The sequence below is a fragment of the Chelonia mydas genome, chromosome 12 (genome assembly GCF_015237465.2).
Source record: "Chelonia mydas isolate rCheMyd1 chromosome 12, rCheMyd1.pri.v2, whole genome shotgun sequence".
Classification (NCBI taxonomy): Eukaryota; Metazoa; Chordata; order Testudines; family Cheloniidae; genus Chelonia; species Chelonia mydas.
Window position 1 is genome coordinate 33,688,994 of NC_051252.2, and position 15,541 is coordinate 33,704,534.

Consider the following 15,541-nt stretch of genomic DNA (forward strand, 5'->3'; position numbering starts at 1 on the left):
AAAACCATCCCTGACCCTGAGAGGCTGAAGATAGAATGTCTTGGTTTTGTCTCTGTTCATAACACAGCCATTACTGAGTCTCTACCAGAACTATGAAAACATCAATTTACCCCTGGGCTAATTCTCCCGATAGTCTCCTGGTGCACTGAGAAAACTAAAATGACTAGAAGTATTTTAATCTTTGGGATGAGTAATTAGAAGAGGGCTGGCATTTTCAATTGAAAGTTCCTATGGAGGGTATGCACCCAACTCCCATTAAATGTCACTGGGATTCAGACATCTAACTTCATTAGGCATCTTTAAAAATACCACCCAAGATGGATATTATATTGCAGCCTGCAAGTGGTCATTTTAAGGTCTTTTAGAAGGAACCTGGAAATCTGCAAGCCTGCTGCCAAGATGACTTGTTTCTCTCCAGATACATGTTTCTGGCACTGTCAATTCCAGTGTCTGAGGAGATGACATGATCAATGAGAAAGAGAGAGGCAATTCCTGAGATAGTCAGGGCTTTCAGGATTCATGGCCTTGAAGAGCAAGACCAGTTCTTTAAACCAGATCCACTACTGGGCAGGGAGCCAGCACAGTGCCAGGGGGCATCAAAATAATACTTCCATCTTGTGCTGCTATATAACTGATTCTTTATTCCCAGGGGAAACTATACCAGGAATAAGAAAAGGAGTACTTGTGGCACCTTAGAGACTAAACAATTTATTTGAGCATGAGCTTTCGTGAGCTACAGCTCACTTCATCGGATGCATCCGATGAAGTGAGCTGTAGCTCACGAAAGCTCATGCTCAAATAAATTGGTTAGTCTCTAAGGTGCCACAAGTACTCCTTTTCTTTTTGCGAATGCAGACTAACACGGCTGTTACTCTTATACCAGTAATCACCTTTATTGAAATACTTCCTGTCCTAAGAGGCCACACCCAAATGGATCTGCACATATTTTATAATAACTTACTTGTCAAAGGACCTCTCTCCAATGTGACCAGCTCCCAGACCAAACAAGTCCCCTCCTTAACCAGTTCCTGCAGTCAGAATTATGACCACATAATTTTCAGCCTTCCTACCTGCCAGCCCAATGACTTAAGGCAAACCTATAAATCTCTGAGTCAGCTGTCAGCCTACCCTGTCTGAAGGACAGCCAAGGAGGTTTGACTTCTGATGCTTTTGACTGAAAGGAGCCATTTAAAGGGGATTGGAAAGTAGAAACTGACTTGGGATCCAGTGACTATCAGTTTATCTTTAATAGATTTCTCATTATAGTGGCTTTGCTCCAACTGGTAACAATCTAAATGAAATGGAAAAACACCTTTGGCACTGAGCTTTTGCCCTGTTCTAAAGCAACTAGTATTTGCATATAACTGATGCCCTGTTAGCCATCCAATTGTTCTTGCATAATCAACTGGTGATATAATCCATGTACACCCAACTGTTATAAAACGTATTTTGTTTGTTTGCACATCTTGTTTGTAGATATTATCACCTGGGGAGAGAATCAACACAGACAATATTTTTAAAACACATACAATGGGAGTAATTTATAAGTTTGGGGGTTCATTCAAGTATTTGACTACTCAAAAATACCAGCTCTGAAGGATAAGTGAAGTGTTTGAATTACCAAGTACTGAATTGGAGAATTCTAGTAATTTACTAGGTCACTAAGAACAGAAAAAGCTTTGAATTAATGGAACATTTTCTTATGTCACCTGTGAGGAGATGTGGCCACCCCATAGCTCCTGCTGGCCAAACATGGCATGGCTGGCACTTCCTGCCTCAGTTTCCCGCCCCCTGAGGTGGGTCTCCTGAGCTCTCCACACAAGCCAGTGCTGGTGATGTGGCTTAGCCTTCCAGCAAAACCACAAATAAACTTGGTATCCCAGAAGGGGTTAAAAGTCCAACTAATGAGTCCCAAACCAGAAGGTTCCCCTGCCCTTCCAGGTTTCTCTTCAGCTCACCCTGTAGGCCCTATTCCCACCCCTTCCTGAACTACCTTTGAGAGTCATAACGGCTCTAGGTTAGAGCACTCAGCTCTCAGGCCAGTTCCCCTGCAGTCTTGTTGTCAGGCCCTGCTGGGCTCTGTTCCTTGAATTCTTCCCAGTGCTAGTATGGAGCACGGGGCCTTAGACTGCTCCCCCAAAGCACCCAGCATCCTCCAGACCTGAGTTCAGGGCATTCCATGAGAACTTACTGACTCTCCGATTCCCACTCTCAGACTGGTCTCACTGAGTCAACCTTTTTATTAGGCCCAGATGTCCATTACTCTTATCATCTGGCCCTCATCAATCCCATCTCCTGCAGGCTGGGAAGCAGCTAATTCATTATGGCACAGTTGTGGTTGGCCCCATCTCCCCTTAAAGGGGCCAGTCACCCATGAGATCACCAATCAACGGATGTTTGTGTCCCTCTTTGTTCAGTTCCTTAAGGCTGGTTTGACAGCATTGCTTTTTTGGCTCTTATTATAAAGTTTCAAACCACAAGGCCCCTTCACAGGGAGCCCTTTTCGGCACTCCTTTCTTTTGCACATCAACAGCAATTTCAGTCACATTCAGATGCTTTCACTCATCTTCCTAGTTCCTTTCACCGGGACCCACACAGTTCCAATCAAGTCAGAGCTCCAAAGAAACCTCACTGAAGAATTTATCTTGAAATGTATTTACTCCACGCTAGCTTCCAGTGTCAATAAAGGGAACAATTCAAGGTGAAAAGCAAAATTAGTCCTAACTTGTAAAATCCATAGGCTCAATCTATATTTCTGTATGTTACAAAGTGCCGGAAAGCTGTTGAGACAGCCATCCAGCCTCTAGAGAGCACTATAACTTTCTAACAGCGTGGATCTATTAATCTGAGTCACGAGCACTCTGATTCCCTAGCAGACTGACTATTAGTCAGTCGCTGGCAGCCAAGAGTGATACAGGAGAGGAATAAGGAAGGATCTTGGCATTTGAGCCACAAGTCCTTAGAAGTGAGCCTGATGCTGAAATAACTCGCAGGAGACAGCGAAGTGTATAGCTCTTTGCTACCAACCAGCTACTTGCTGCTGGTTCAGGACCCAGGGGCAGAAGATGAATCCTGAGTCCCTGGGGCCAGCTATGCCCCCCAGGTTGGTGTTAGGAGCAGGAGTAGATGACAGTGGTATGATTCCAGCAGCTGGCTGTTGTGTGAAGTTCAGGTGGCTCTCTAGTCTCGATTCACCCATGAGAGTTGTGTGTAGCATCCTAAGCTGAATAAGAATGTTCATACTGCAGACTCATGTCTGTCTGCATTACCGTCAGTGTCACACTGCTGCGAAGGATCTGAACTTTCTACCTGACTGCCCAGGGAACCCTGAAGCAACCTGGGGAAGAAGAACAAAATGGAGAGAAGGCCGCAGACCGAGCATCCCCTGCACGACACTCATCCAGCCTGCTGTGGGTGATATTGGCAGCTCCTTTGACCAATATCAAGCAAATCCTCATATCAGTCAGGAAGCACCCCAGAACCACACAGAAGGCTAGAACCCAGATTACCTTGCCTTCTGTGCCAAAAGCCCTCACACTGTTCTACTGTCACAGACTTCTACACAGCTACAAAACTTCCTTCAGCTCTCTGAGGTCCTTCCGCGCCCCCACCCCCGACAACAACACTTCTGAGGAGGCCTTCCCTCTTCCATAACCAAAGCTCTCCTGTACACTTACCACTCCTGCTGGGAAAAAGCAATACGCCGCATTTATTGAAGATACAACAATTAGCATATGCATTTAATTACACTACATACATACTGTTTTGCAGGTCAATGTTATAGTTCCTAGTCTAGAGTTTGGAGCCATCTAGTGGCCAACTAGGTTGATCATGGGTAGGGAGGAGCCAGGCTTTGTCGGTCACAACACAATGCTCCGGGGAAGTCTTGGCAGGACAAACCCAAAGTTTCATGGCAAGGCACCCTGTTTATATAGTGATTTTTCTTCACTGGGATCAATGACTTTTGCACCATCATGCTGTCATCAATTGTTGTTTGACAAGTGCTTGTTTTTTTTAATTGTTTTTTTTTATTTTTTATCACAGCTATCTTGTCCCCATTAATAGGTGCCTGTTTTATTTTTAGAGTTGTCAATCTGCTCTCCTTTGACATTACAAAAGGGGGGTGTTGCTTTTATCCTGGTGCCCTTGCGTTTGTCTCCGGTTCCTCCCTCGTACATCTAGTTCAGCGATAGCCTTCACATTTATTTCTGAACACATACATTTTTTATTCACACACAAAACAGAATTAATTTACACAAGACATTTTGCACAGGAACATCAAGTTGCAATGCACAAGAAAACAATCACGGCATTCTTTTACTAATTTTAAAATGCTAAACATACAACAAAGTGGTGACCTTAAAACGTCTGTTACTGCCTTGAAATCAGCCCAGACACAGATTCCAGCTGATGCATTTTTCCCAAATGGCCCATTAGGCCATTCCTTTCTGCTATTCAAAAAAGGTGGCTGGCAGAATGTGATTAAATCATACACCAGTACATTTAACACATGCTACATTATTATTTTTTATTTTAAATTAGACAAAATACAAACATAAAATCCTACTACTACACGTCCACCTAGCAACAACCTCTCAGAGAGGTGGGCTTACTACAGTGTCAGAAGAACCCTTTCAATTGCTGAAGTAAGTGTCTACACCGAAGCGCTACAGTGGCGCATTGACATAGCCTTAGGTTTCTGAATCTCTGAAAAGGCTCGAATTTGATTTCTGTCAAGTAAATATAAAGGGGAAGTTTCCCTTTTATCTGAAGCTTGTCAATCAACCATCGTTATCCCTCACTACTGAACCAGAGTGTAGATTATCCAGCAATTACTTCTGGGCCAATGAGTTTCATTCCCAATGGCTACATTCCACGAGCCCTATTCACATTGCATAGCACTTACTCGCCCACTGACTCCAACAGGACTAATTCTATGAATAAGTGCTCAGAAACATAAGAATGGCAGAACCTGAACCCCAAGTCATCCACAGATGCCTGCAGGTACTATCTCCTTGCAATTTATTGACCCAGGTGGTGTCTGTAGACTATGCAAAGGAAAAGTGCCAACTTGACATTTGTCCCCAGTTAGATTTAGCAGTATCTTCTTTTCTACTAGCTCAGCATCACAATTTCTGCACACGCTTCTCAGGCTCTCCTAGTATGTGTCTGTAATTCTTACGCTTTCTCAAGCATGTCTTCCCACGAGATGTGTATTCAATCATAAGTATGTGTTTACTCTGTTTTGACCAGAACCTACTTTCAGATTTGTTGTGGCTATTTTTCCTGGCAATACAAGTTGCTGTTGCAAGGATTCCCTGTGGAAATGTCCTGCTCATCTCTGCTTTACCTCCTAGTGATAGATAGCATAATTTTAAGTCCTTTAGCTACTTGAACTTTTTTTTTTCTCCTTTCTCTGAAGATGGTTAGTTCTTGTAAAACTAAAATGTCTTTCTTCTGCTGGAAAGAGAAGGCACAATTGCATCTTTACTTTCCCGCTTCCCCTTCTCTGTATATCCGTATTGGAGCAAATTGATGCCAATGAGTGGTGAGTCATTAAAAAGGATGCTAGAATCATTTTCTGGGGCTCTTCTCTTACACAGATAATGTCAGTCAGCATTAAGGAGGGGATCAAGGGGGTCTAAACCAGGGTAGAATTGGGGTGGAGGGGGGAGGCCGTGTTCTTCCAAGCTCCACCCACAAAATAAGCTCCATCCCGGTGAATCATCAAAATGGAACTCCACTCAGAGTCGATGGTGTAGATGTTCTAAAGGTGACCGTGCATGCTCCCTGAGATTGTCTCCCTGTCAGTGGGGTTTGAATATGCCCAGAGGAACTGTCACACTCCTTGGGTTGGTCCCTTGCAAGGGGAGGAGAGGGGAAATAAATATCACCCGTTTGTGGCAGTGTTATTATAATAAACATGGCATCTTGTTTCAGGGGACAGCAGCAAAATGAGATAAATTTTGCAAATCTACCATCGCCATCCCTTTACATGAGGAATACTGAGTTAACCATGCTGAAATGAATATGTGCATCTGAGGTCATCCCTCACAGAGAGGAATGAGGAGTTCACATTTCAGAGGTTTCCTTACAATCATAACAGCCAGGGACGTAAGAAAGAAAGAAAGAAAAAGCTAAAATTCTGGAGAGTAACAGCTCTTGAGAGGTGCCGGGATGCTGTCTCACTGCAGTTTGAACCACAGCTTGCTCTCTGATTTGAACCAAACTGGAACTGTTTTTTAAACTGTTGCTAATCAAAGAATCGCTCCGCTCCCCTCAGTTCTGCCTACATTTGTTGATAGTGTGACAGTTCATAGGACATATCTGATAGCCCCTACATATTCCTGAGTGAGCATTCGAACCCACAATGCACTCTGGGATGACAACTAATAGAGTCCTGGGACATGTGATGTTAGATTTCAGAAATATTAGGACACAACACAGAGTCTGTCAGACACATGGCACCTTCGTCAACAAAGGCAGGGAGCATTAAGGTTCCAAGAAAATACGGTGTTGACTGCGGCTTGTTTGTGGAGGAGATTGCAGGATATCAGATGCCTGGAAATGGTCAGGGAGAGAAAATGCTATCCAGGATTTCTAAACCACTAAACTTCCCAGTGTCTCCCCTATCCCACAGATCCTCTGTTCCTGGAGCATCTGTGAACAAACCCAGCTGTGCTTAGAACAGACCTTTTGCTTAGCTCCCTTTGCATCCTCTCTATTTAGTCCCAAATTAGAATGACTTATTGCTTTCCAGTTGCTCAGGAATGAGTGTCAATTACTCTTTCTTTAATAAAAAGGTTTCTTAGAGGACAAATCCAGGCCTCGTTTTTATTTAAGTAATATAATACCGACCTTTTAAAATGCTTATTACTTTATAGATTTTCTTTCTCTGCCATTGACTCTCTCAACACTACACAATATATTTTAGTCCTTGGCAAAGACTTAAATGTTCTAAGCTAGCAGTTTATGTCTATTTTATTAATGCACATGACAAGATCCAAGATAGCCAGCAAGGGGCCAGATTCTGCTACCTTTACTCCTCTTTATTTAACAGCTTGGTGAGCCCCAGTGATTTCTGTTGGACTGTCTGAAGAGTAAGGCACAACTCATCATGAGTAAGAGTGGCAGCAATGAACAACAGTACGCAGACTAGACTGACTGACTATGTGACGAGAGAGAAAAGGCTGCTTAACACTTGCTGAAAAGGTGATGGCATCAGAAACGGGTGACTGTGTTTGCTGCCCTTGTACTCACTGACCTAATGGGATAGTCAAATCCATTACACTGTTTCATTACTCTGTCTTCTAAAGCACCACCACATTCATGAGAGACGGCACGGCGTCAGGTTCTGCCAAAAGCTATTCCGTGAGACAAAATCAGGCGTGCAGCTATCTTCAGTCTTTCAGGTGGAGCTGGCTTTCTGCTCACTGTGGCAAGCAAGAGCGTAGAAACATCTCCCCAAAAACAATAAGCGTCCACAATTTCTGTGCCACCAAGCATGCTGGTTGGCATCGTCCCACATTTGCTTTTATTGTGGTCAGATGTATTGCATTGTTCTTTCAGCCCCTTCAAGAGCTTGCCATTCATTGCTTAAAAATGCACTTCTCAATTTTAATTTGGATTGCTCTGGAAGAGGTACGTCACCTGCAGACATTCTGAGAGGCAGAATTCAAAGCTAGCCTTGCGAAACACCCTTTGATTCTTAAATGACACCTTTAAAAACAATGTGACACAGAAACAAGAGCAGCTTCTTCATATTGACTGCAGTATGCACGATTTTACTATCAAATGTAGCCTAGATTGTGCTTAGGGAAAACAAAAGACAATAAACCCCACAAGTCTTTGATTGCAGCTGCGCTCCTTTCTACCATATTTTGAGTGTGATTTTAATGGCAACGGCTGGTGTTATTGAACTAGTTTGAAGAAGACGAGTGCAGGATAAAATGAGGAGCAATTAAACCTCAAGCAGTGGGATGCTGTCAGTGACAAACTATTGTCTAGTGGCACATACCTGACTCAACATTACCTCAGCCTCCATCTGCTTTTCTATCTTAGCAGGATTTGAAGCTATAAAAGTCAAGTGCTTTGACTAAGCATGACAAGAAAAGGTATTTTTACCATCTATCTGGGGGGTAAGAGTACAAATGCCTCGCCTGTGATTTGCCTTCAGCCGTTGTGCTAGAAAAATTAGAATGTGTTGCATTTTGACATAGAGATCATCAATTCCAATGCAAATGTCTCATTAATCATAAATGATATATAATGATCAAATTAAAGATATTTGGTCATTGCTGATTTTAGAGATGGTCATTATATATTTTTTCTTATACTTCAAATCATTTAGAAATTTTGTCAAACACTACTGAAAGTCTAGGGAAATCAAATACAAAAGCTTTTAAAATATATTATAGTCTGAATTAAATACTTAACCAACTCCAGAGTGACTAGTTCCAGAGATCTCAGAACAGCAGGTGATATATTACAAGGTACAACACCCAGGCACAATGGCATGAGTTAAGAGCAGACTTAGGGAGTGATCATCCATTTCAGATGAAATAAGAACCTTCATATATTTTTACTCTCAACCTGAACCTCTTTGACTTTTTTTTTCCTTCTAGTTTCTGGCCAGGGATGGAACTGTTGTGGCTGGATTACCATGAGAGAGAGTCTTCTAACAACATTTCCAGCTCGGCCAGATATGGACTTTGACTTGTAACTCATGAGAAAACTTGTATGTGTGATCCTTAGCAGATGAGGGTGGAGAAGCATCTTTTCAAGTAACTTTGTCCTCACCCACAACCATTTCAGATTTGGGGACAACTTGACCCATGGGAAGGAGGCCCTTGAAAAATTCCACCTGGATTTCAACAATTTCCACCCTACCATCAACCTCAGACTGGACCAGTCCACACAGGAGATCCACTTCCTGGACACTACAGTGCAAATAAGTGATGGTCACATAAACACCACCCTATACCAGAACCTACTGACTGCTATTCTTACGTACATGCCTCCAGCTTCCATCACACGATGCATTGTCTACAGCCAAGCCCTAAGATACAACCACATTTGCTCCAATCCCTCAGACAGAGACAAACACCTACAAGATCTTTATAAAGCACTCTTAAAACACAACACCCACATGGGAAAGTAAGGAAACAGACTGACAGAGCAAGACAAGTACCCAGAAGTCATCTGCTACAGGACAGGCCCAACAAAGGACATACTGGCCATCACGTACAGCCCCCAGCTAAAACCTCTCCAGCACATCATCAATGATCTACAACCTATCTTGGAAAACGATCCGTCACTCTCACAGATCTTGGGAGGCAGGTCAGTCCTCACTTACAGACAGCCCCCCAACCTGATGAAAATACTCACTAGCAACTACACACCACACCACAGAAACACTAATGCAGGAACCAATCCCTGTAACAAACCCCGTTGTCTACTCTGTCCCCATATCTACTCTAGTGACACTATCATAGGACAAAACCACATCAGCCACACCATCAGGGGCTCATTCACCTGCACGTCTACTAATGCGATATGCCATCAAGTGCCAGAAATGCCCCTCTGCCATGTACATTGGCCAAACTGGATAGTCTCTACGTAAAAGAATAAATGGACATAAATCGGACATCAGGAATGGTAACACACAAAAGCCAGTGGGAGAACACTTCAGTCTTCCTGGACATTCAATAACAGGTTTAAAAGTAGCCATCCTTCAACAAAAAAAACTTCAAAAACAGACTTCAAAGAGAAACTGCAGAGCTATAATTCATTTGCAAATTTAACACCATTAATTTGGGCTTGAATGGGGACTGGGAGTGGCTGGCTCACTCCAAAAGCAATTTTCCCTCTCTTGGTATTGACACCTCCTCATCAGTTATTGGGAGTGGATCCCATCCATCCTGACTGAACTGGCCTTGTTATCACTGGTTCTCCACTTCTAAGGTAACTCCCTCCTCTTCATGTGCCAGTATATCTATGCCTGTATCTGTAATTTTCACTCCATGCATCTGAAGAAATGAGTTTTACCCAGGAAAGCTTAGGCCCAAATAAATCTGTTAGTCTTTAAGGTGCCACCGGACTCCTCATCTTTTCGGTGCTTATGTAAATTGAACTCAAACTCCAGATATATTGAAATTCTTGTTAGAGTTGATTAATAAATGCACAGCACCCAAAGTGAGGTGCTTTACAGATAAAGAAATAGACACTATTATCCCTTGTGCTGAAGAGCTTACTTCTAAAGTCATGATCCTGATCGGGGATCTGCTAATCTGGCCCCATGCCCAAACTCCATTCTAACACACTCCAATGCAAGATCAAGGCTGAACTGTAATGCTGATGCAATGAGTGAAAGCGACAACCAGTGGGGAGATGGGTAAAGGGAACATCATAATGCCACACAGGTTTGTTATATGCTCTGCTTAATAGCACAGCTATCAGTGGGATGGTCAAAAGCATTCAGCCTTAGCCTAACTCTGTTCCCACTTATGCTCATTGGTTAGTCTTTAAGGTGTCACAAGTACTCCTTTTCTTTCTGTTCCCACTGAAGTCCATGGAAAAACACCCATTCCCTGCTGAGCAATTTTGAAAAATCCTACACTCTGAGTGAAATCCTGTCTCTATCCAAAGCAATGGGAGTTTTGCCATTGACTTCAATGGGGCCAGAATTTCACCATATGTGTGTATAAATATGCAGATTTACCTATCTCGATGTGACTCTGGATTTCTTTGCTAGATCCATAGAACTCTTTAACATTTTTTTTTATTTAATTCTACAACAGTTGTGAACACATGCTGTTTAAGGGCTGTCATTTTATTCCAACAGGCTGCCTGTTAACACCCAAGTGTACTGAACTATGATGATCATCCTACTTTTGTGATCTTTGGATTGGCAGCTTAGATCAACCCTCCAATTAAATACAATTTGGGAACAAGCCACCATTCAAAACAACCGTAGGCTGATTAAGAAATTAATTATTTGACAGATGTGAGTGAAGTCCTAGAGTAAGATCAGATATGCAGTCTATAAAGAGATGCCACTGTGCCCTTCAATATATAGTAATGTATGTTAAGTGTAGGTACTAAAATCTACTGAGAACAAAAACGTAATATATAAGCGGTATACTCTCTCTAGTAATTCTTTAATACTAGTCTATTTAATGGGAAACACTGGTAGTAAAGAAGGCTCAAATAGGATAAGAAAAAAAAAACCTTCATATATTCCCTGATGTCATCTTAACAACAGCTGATATATTACAATGGTATGTGCTTTTTAACTGCAAGTAAAATAGCCATTACACTTGTAACATTTTATGTGAAATGTTATTGGAGAGAAAATAGCTTTGACAATATATATTTGAAAAATTGTTGCTCTTACTCAGAATTCATGAATGCAGACTTCCTGCAATATATCAAATCTATAGTAAGTCGTCCATCACATTACCTTTTAGGTAACGGTTAAACTGATGGTCCATGGTTTATAGAACACTGAAAGCCGAGGAACAGTTTCCTACCCCAAAAAAGCTTGCTTAGTTCAGTTTTTAAAAATGGTCTCTTTAAACAAGTATGAAGTCAAAATAAATAAATACAGTGCTCTGTGGAATCCAGGGATGTTGCAGCCCGATACAAACACAGTTATTATGACCATTTAAGCAAGTGGCCTGGAGAACGAATGTGTATTAATTATAAAGAATGCAGAGTAAGTGCAACTGTGCCTGATTTGCATTTGGTTCTGCTGTTATTTCTCTTTCCATGGTGCAGAAAGAGATTTCACAGATATTTAATGGAAGGGAATAACAATGGTCCTTCCCATACAGACAGCAGTAATGCAATTATCTTCCCTGCACAAAACACCACCACCACCACATTGTTCATGCCCAAAGTTAAGATTGAGAAGTGAAATAATAAGGTACTGAGGAATTCAGACAGTAATAATTAGAGGTACCAATCTTGGGGGGCCTGGATAGCTGAGGGGATCGATACTGGGCTACAGAGCCTTTCATTACTATGGCAAGGCATCAAATCCATCCCATATTGTTTATCCTCTGATGTGTGTCCACTAGCAAACATGGACTGGTTGGGTGGTTAAAGTCCATTTCCTGATGGAGGGCACAATGTGGTGTCAAAGGGTTACAGCCAGGTTCTTCACAACCTTAAAAGATCTCCATATGGCAACTGGTTGATGTACATATCATTGATAAAGGGATGGGTCAATTCTAAGTTTCATGTTCTAGATGGAAGCCACCAAAAGAGGATATTTGGCTGCTGTGACTCACTGGGGTGGCAGAAGGTGTGATAGGGTTAAGCTGTCCCAACCTCAGTGGGCTACTAAAAAGGGAACTCTTGAACTAAACTTCACCTGCCTGAGGAAATAGGGGGATGGGCTTTGAGAGTCCCATAAACAGATACCCAAATGATGACTCCGGAGTGATCTCTTTATAGGATACTAGCGGCCACACACCTTATAGAAACAAGATCTAGGTAAAGACTAGTGATCATTTTGGTTAATAAATGTTATTTTTGAAGAGTTTTATAACACTATGTTATTTTCCTGTCTGACTGTGCATGTTACTTTATGTAATTCAGCTTCTATATTAAAATTCCAATTTTCTTGTACATAGTTAGCCAGGGATTTGTATGTTAGACTTTAAAATAAATGTGTTTTATCTTGTTCCTTCACCTGATAAAGTTAAGTGCATTATCATTTTGTTGTGATAATGTAGCACTAACTCAAAATGTGCAGTGAACCCAGAAACCTCTGTTATCTAACCAGAGTACTGGTACTTCTTCTTGGAGTCTACCAAAGAAATAACTATATAACAGATTATAGGATTGGGAAGTTACTCTGCTCATTTTATTGAGTAAATACATGTCAACGTCCATGAACTACAACAGCAAGTGTAACTTGTAAGAGCGCAGGGCTAGAGCCAGAGCAGAGTTATAATGTCAGGGTCTGGACATGGCATTGACCTCCCTCAAAGTTTGGGGTAGGTCAGAAAGGCGGGTTGGTTGCAACCTATCCCTGTTCCATAGATTGTATTCTGACATACACATAGAAATGTGCTCACACACCTATGTACACAAGGGCCAATTCTCACTTGACGAAGGCTACTTTACACTACTTTTGTAGCGTAAACGTGGCTACAAATTACAAATATACTTCCAGAGCAGTGTAAAGAGGCCTTAGTTTAGTGGAGAATAAAAACCACAGATTTACATATGCCATTACACATACAGCTATGTACCTCCTCCCACCCCCAATAGACACAGAAATGTGCGCACACATGAATGCACACAAACACACACCCTCACCTGTTGTTCTGGCTGCAGGAGAGAAGAGAATAAAATTGGGCTGGTGTAAATCAAGCGTGGTTGCGGCAATAATTCTTAACAACAACTTAGGGGAAAAAAGTTGCAAAATATGTGCACCATAAATAAAATATACAAGAGCTTGCTGTGAGTGCAGTATTGATCCCCATTGTAAGTGGAGATGTAGAGAACTGCAGTGCTGGCATTTGTGGATTTGTGAATTGACAGTAAGTCCTGGTTTGCCAGTACCCAAATTACTATTCTGCACGTGACCAGTTGGAGGGAAGTCATTAATTAGGTTGACTTCTTTACTCAGCAGGTAAGGGTAGAATTATCCCACAGTGCCCCATGGTGTGCTCTTTACTTACAGCTTCTCTAGGACCTTTGGCAAATTGATGGGTAAAAATAATCTCTCAGTGAATGCAAGACACTCCTTTAAAGCTCAGGCAAAGAAATGGAAAGGTGGACTGGGGCTGTTAAAGTTTGCAGCAGGAGTGGTTGAGGAAGAATCAAATTGACAAAGCTGGGATCGGAAGATCTGTACAACAGGGTTTATTCTCCACTGGAATCAATGAGGGCATAATACGGTGTCTGGCGATTCAAGGGGGTTGGGGCGCAGCCAACCCTGTTCTGGAGAGGATCCCAAAAGGCAGGTGTTGGGAATCGTCTGACCCAGCTGGACAGCTTCTAGTGATTGGGTCGGATGATTCCCAGCTGTGAATAGCAGCCCCCTATCCCTCCCCACCCGGCTCCAAAAGAGTGCTGGGAGTGCACTCTACAGTGGATGCAGCAGAATGCTATGAGAGGGCAGACCAGTTGACCCTGCAGACCATGCCCCCAATCCCAACCCCCTCTCCCCCAAGGCTCGGGAAGGGTGACACCATTAAGCTACTGGAGGAGAGAGGTCACCCCAATCTCAGGTGAGAACAGGACTGTTGCTTCTTATTATTGCTCCACATTTGTGTGTATGTGTGTGTGTTGAGGAATACACAGCCCTGAGGTAAAGGCTGCAAACTAAACTGGGCATGGCCGATTTTGTCTTAGATGGTGACAAAGGCGGTCTACCAGCCTTCAGATGGTTATATGTATGTTGCATGAGGGGAATGGGGTTTAAGTGGTATATTTTGCTGTGCACTTCTTGGGGTAAGGAAGAAGGGAACAGAGTGTATCTGCATTGCAAATGCAGTTGAAACAAGGGAGAGCTCACATTCTTATGCTTTAGATACTCTTGCTATAGAGCAGAGGTTCTCAAACTGTGGTCCGATAGACCCTCCATTCAGGGGGTCCACGGACAGTTCCCTCTAAAGTGTGCACCTGGGCAGCTACACACAAAAGAATGAAGGGCCACCCACATAATTAGTGAAGCCACACAGGCATGGCTCCACTAATTAGAAGTCTGGACCCTGGAGAAGATGCACATGTAAGGTCAGGTGGTGGCCTTAGGGGGAATACGGGGTAGGTGGTAGGGGGAAATGGGGTGAGAAGAGGGGGTGGGGGGAATTTGGGATGTGCAGGGCTGCGGCAGCCAGAGAAAGAGACAACTTTCCTCAGCTCCCGGGCTGCGGCTGCCAGGGAGAGACCCTGCCCCCCTCCTTCCCAGCCCCAGCTTGGGGGCTGCCACGGCGGGGGAGAGAGGGAACATTCATTGCATTAGAAAGGTAAGACTACTGATCTTAAAATATGACTTGTGTGCTTTTATTCATAGAACAAAAAAAGTTAATTATTATTGTTTTCTTTTATATAGCACTTTTATCCAAAGCGCTTTACAATAGTTAGCTAATGGTACAAACAATATTTGGGAAGATCATTAAGTGGTCCGCCGAGACCCTCAGCAAATTTCAAATGGTCCGCAAAAAAAAAAAGTCTGATAACCACTGCTATAGGGTGGCTTGGCTGATGACTGTGTCCAGTTGTGTCAGAGCTGAAACATTTCCATGAGGGATTTATCCTTTCGTAATGTCTATAACAAATGCATGTTTATTTCTGGCTTATCACTAAAAGGCAAGAAAACATTCCAGATAATCTTGTCATGCAGGTACAGTCTGACTTATTGCATTGGAAATAAGTTGTCCGTGACAGTAACATGTAGAGCTGGGTGGAAAATGGGTTGTTGTTTTTTTTAACTCTTCATCCTGAATCACGATGAAAATTTAAAATTTTTCACAGAAGGAGAATTCTGAAGAATTTCATTTCAGGGTACCCGATACCAAATTCT